Source organism: Apodemus sylvaticus, chromosome 5, assembly GCF_947179515.1.
Source record: "Apodemus sylvaticus chromosome 5, mApoSyl1.1, whole genome shotgun sequence".
Taxonomy (NCBI): Eukaryota; Metazoa; Chordata; class Mammalia; order Rodentia; family Muridae; genus Apodemus; species Apodemus sylvaticus.
Window position 1 is genome coordinate 18,645,529 of NC_067476.1, and position 5,055 is coordinate 18,650,583.

At 45.8% G+C, this 5,055-nt stretch overlaps 1 non-coding gene across 1 annotated transcript; it reads left to right on the plus strand.

Annotated features, from left to right (window-relative positions):
- The first annotated feature begins 1,560 nt into the window (after nt 1-1,560).
- LOC127686537 (small nucleolar RNA SNORA48) lies at nt 1,561-1,704 on the plus strand. Its single transcript, XR_007978156.1, has one exon. It is a non-coding gene; the product is annotated as a small nucleolar RNA SNORA48 (small nucleolar RNA).
- Nucleotides 1,705-5,055: the final 3,351 nt, after the last annotated feature.

Here is a 5,055-nt window from a genome sequence, read left to right on the forward strand (position 1 = left end):
TGACCAGGTTCCTACCCTGGAATATGTGACCACAACACCCCATGGAGAGGAATGTAACAATTAGTCACATAGGGGCAGCACTGAAGCTCCTTCACATGCAGATGAGGCATACGCAACATCTCAGATCAAGCCAATAGAAAGCATCTGCCTTTAGACCCCAACTCACCCCAAAATGTATGCAAGACCCTGTCCATAAGGAATAAATCACACAAAAGTTATTTTATAAAAGACTGTCTGAGAGGGTATGTCATATAGAGCTGCAACAATTTTGGGAATAACCAATCAATAACTGAAAACTGATTTAAGGTTCAGGAAAGGAGATGGAACCTATACCTTACCCTGTTTGAGTGACCCAGAACCTGAAACCAGACTGCCCAAAGACATAGTGCAAAGCCAAATAAGACTGGTCTAAAAGGAAAAAAATTAGTGATTGATCTGCTGTCCTCATCGATCACTGCCTTATTTGTCCACCATTACAGGAGCTTCTTCCTACAGCAGAGGGGAGCAGTTACGGAAGCCCACAGCCAGACATTTCACAGACAGTGAGAGACCTTAGGAAACCCAGTTATAGGTGGGAGGTCTCCAATACATCCTGCCCCTCAAAGCTCAGGGGAGTTGGCGGAAGAGGAGGCAGAAAGAATGTAAGAGCCAGAGGACATGGAGGACACCAAGAGAACAAGGCCCTGTCAGTCAACATGAGCAAAGCTCAGGTGAACTCACAGGGACTGAAGCCGCGTGGACAAGGCTTGAACAACCTGCACCAGGTCTTCTGCACGCGTATCGTGGCTTCTAGTTTAGTGTTTTTATGAGACTCTTGACTGAAAATGTGTGAGTCTCTGATTTCTATGTTTTCTCTTGGACTCTTTTCTTCTGTTTGCTTGTCTTGTCCAACTTTAATGTGATAGTTTTTTTGTTTTACCTTATTACATTTTATTTTGTTATATATATTTTTTTTAAAAATGAGTAAATGAATGAATGAAAACTAGCCAGTAGGGTAAAGGTAAACATTTGAATTGTCATTTATACCTGCAAGGAGAGGAAAAATCAGGTTTTTTTGTTTGTTTGTTTGTTTGTTTTAATGGAGTGACACTGAGTATGTCAGCTACTCCATGGCGGGCCTCATGTTCAGGAGGAGTTGACCAACAAACAATGGACTCCACAGTTATTCTGAGTGCTTGTATTTGGTTACAAGGATTCTTCTGTTTGTTTTCTGTTTTTTTTTTTTTTTTTAAGATGTAGTTTTATTTTATTTTCTGGGTTTTGTTGTTATATTTTCTTTTTTAAGAAAAAAAAAAAAACCTTTGACTGGGTGGTGGTGGTGCATGCCTTTAATACCAGCACTTGGGAGGCAGAGGCAGGCGGATTTCTGAGTTAGAGACCAGCCTGGTCTACAGAGTGAGTTCCAAGATAGCCAGGGCTACACAGAGAAACCCTGTCTCAGAAAAACCAAAAAAAAAAAGAAAAGAAAAGAAAAACCTTAAAATTGGGGAATAAGGAGGGAGAGAGGATATGGAAGGACTGGGAGAGGAGAAAAATATGATCAAAATATATTTAAATTGGCTCCCTGGCTATAGGCAAATAGACACCTTGTTGGTGTTGTTGCTGTTAGAGCAGTCATGGGCAGAGCAGATGGAAGTCCTTTGTTCATCCTAGCTTGATTCCTGGCTTGGTGGACAAGTCCTGCTTTATGCCTAGGACTCATAAAAATCGAGTCAAATGAAATCCATTCAGCTCAGTGCAGGAGGAATACAGAGACCTGTGCACTGCCATGCCACCCACAGACCCGTCCTTCAGTGCAAAGCACAGGCCGGCCATAGATTCCTGCCTGTCAACACACCACACAGCATGGTTGGAGGATGTCACCCAGGGGTCTGCCAACCTTGTGACCAGCCTCCAGCTGAAGCCACCACTGTGTGCAACTGTGTGGTGGTCAGATGGGTGAGGTGGAGCAGCTTGAGCATTATGCAGAAAGATGGAACTGGAGACTCAGGGGTAGAGAGGAGTAGCCTGTTGCGAGTGGCCAGCCTTGCTACCTGGGTCCGTGGTGAGGTTACAGTCCAAGCTGCTGCCGAAAGCAATGTCTGAATCTCTGGCTGTGGAGCGGCTGGGTCAGTGTCATGTCTATGGCTTATATTACCAGTAGAGAATATGGGATATCCCTGGTTAGGACAGCTGCTGGGGATGACCGGGATGTTCAGGGGCTGTGCAGAAATGGCCCTGGCTCTCACTGGATGTGGCAGTCTGGGGAGATGGCCCCATCCTCGCTGCTGACAGCACTTGGGAGTCCTGAACCTCACCCAGGCAGCACAGTGGAGCTGGCCCTGATGGTGTGTGTGTGTGTGTGTGTGTGTGTGAGCTGGCCCTGAGGGTGTGAGTGTGGGAGAGAGCTGACCTTGCCACTTGTCTGCTATGGGGCGGCACAGGTGCAGAGGTGATATCCCCATCAACCCCTCACCACCTCCAGCAGTCCGGAAAACTCCCCATGGGATCATGAGCATGGGGCAGCTGGCTTTGCCTCTCACCAGCTGCAGCGCTCAGGAGGACAGGCCCAGAATCTTGCCTGGACAACACAGCGGGGCCAACCCTGGTGGTCGTGGCACAGGAGGGGAGGGCAAGAATGTGGGAGAACTGGCCCCCACCATTTGTCGGCCATGAGGTGGTGTGGATGTGGGGATGATGCCTTTCTCCCTAAGTCCTTGTCATTTGCAGCAGTCAGGGTCATGAGAGCAGGAGAGTTGTCCCTGCCCTTTGCTGGCAGCAGCAATTGGGACAAGGAGTCCTGTACCTCACCTGGGCAGTACAGTAGTTATAGCTCTGGTAGAGGGCACACAGACGAGCCCTCAGGATGAGAGAGAGGGTGAGTTGGCCCTGCTTTTTGTCTGTCATGAAGCAGCATGGGTGCAGTACTAATGCCCTCCCCCTTCTTTCCCATTACCACCTGCAGCAATCAGGGGAGCTGGCCCTGGGGTCCTGAGAGCAGGTTAGCTGGCCCTGTCCCTTACTAGTTGCAGTATTTTGGAGAGCAGACCCTGCATCTTGCCTAGGCAGCACAGAAGAGTTGTCCCTGGTGGAGGGGCAGAGGAGCAGAGGGGATCTAGTCCCAAGGGCAAGAATCCTAGAGAGCTGGCTCAGCTGTTCCTCTGCTGTGAGGTGGCATGGATGTTGGAGTGATGCTTTCCTCAGCCCCTTCCTCTGGTGGTGGTCTGGAGAGGCCATGAGACAGGGAGAGCTAACCCTGCCTGCTTACTGGCTATAGCACTTGCGAGAGCAGGCCCTGCAACTTGCTTGGGCAACACAGTGGAGCTGGCCCTGATGAGAAAGGCAGGACTGAGCCATTCCAGAGGTTGTGAGAGTGGGAGAACTGGCCAAGCCCCTCACAAGCTGCAGCAGCAGTTGGGAGAGTGGGATGGACCACAGGCTTTGGCAGGAGTGCAATGGAGCTGGCTCTGGAGGGTTGGGTGTTGGTGAGCAGGCCCTGAGGGCTTGAGAGCCAGGGAGCTGACCTGCCCCTGCCTTTTTTTTTTTTTTTTTTTTTTTTTTTTTTTTTTTTTTATGACCTACTTGAGTTCCAGTCCTGACTTTCTTTGGTGATCAACAGCAAAGTGGAAAGTGTAAGCTGAATAAACCCTGTCCTTCCCAACTTGCGTCTTGGTCATGATGTTTTGTCCAGGAATAGAAACCCTGACTAAGACAAAATATAATTAAATATACTGTATACAAATATCGACAATGAGAGGAAATGAAATAGCATTTCTACTAACTGCAAACAGAGTTTCCCTAGAATAGTTTAAAGATAGGAGTAAAAATTACATAGAATTAATAAATCTCTTAAAATTATTTGAGATATATTCACATGGAGTCAAAATGTGATTTCTCATGCTCTTTGACAAACTATCGAAAAGTGTTATCTAATCTAATAAAAGAAAACTTTCAACAAAGACCAAGACAGCCCATGATGGGCTGGTCAAGCAGTCACAGGTAAGAGATTCATGTAGAGTGGTTTACACTACAGTCTAGCCCAATTACATAAGAAGGTAAAGTCCTGTCAGTGTAAGAGGGTTCAGAATATTACTACTAGTGAAACAACTAAGATTTCAGTAAGGAAACTTCATTCTGCCAAGGTTTATTCCATATTTGTACTCAAAAACTGCACAGCACTTATCTATGAGTATTGAAAAATACATTAGGCATTATTGTCTAATTAGGCCATAGGCATATGGCCATGTTCCTTTAGCAGAATGGTAGCATCCCCTATATCCCTGGCCTATCTAGTCTTAGGTTCTTGCCTTCCCAGGCTACTTTGAATCTGGTTCCCATCTCATGGAATGGGCCTTAAATCAAACTGGGTATTGGTTGGTTATTCATAAGCTTTGTGACACTTTTATTGTATCAGCATACCTTGTAGTTAGATTACAATTGTAGATCAAAGCATTTGTAGCTGGCTTGGTGTTTAACTTTCTCCTTGATTGTGCACACAGTATCTTCCAGTACCATAAATACTAGTACACAAGGACGATGTCTCCAGGTAAGAAACAGTTCAACTTTTCTGTGTTCAATGAGTTGTGGGAATCTAACTTTTAGGTCAGGGCTCACCGTCAGTTTGTGGAGAGGCACCAACAGCTTTGACAACAGGCTGGGCTGTTTGGAGGTTCCCCTGGAACCCTTTTGACTAATAACTCCATTTAAATGTGAATGGTTTCCAGCACTGGAAGATTCACTTGGTGATGGGAGATTTTTAGTTGGGGCTCTGTATCACTCATTATTTGGTAACTTCATTTAGATAATCTTCATATATGGAAGTTTATCCATTACTGGAAGTGCCTGATATATTATGCTTACACACAATTCATCAAATGCCCTTTAGCTTTACTGTTCCTCTCTGTTCTGCCTCACTCACCCTTCTCTTTCCACCTGCTTATTTGGTCTTCCCATTCTACTCCCCCTCCCATCTATCCATAGCTACTCTTTTAATCTCTCTTTATGGAAAGATTTATCTGTCACCCTAGTCCCTTACTCTCTATATAATCTCTGTGGTTATCTGAATGGTGCTTTCCT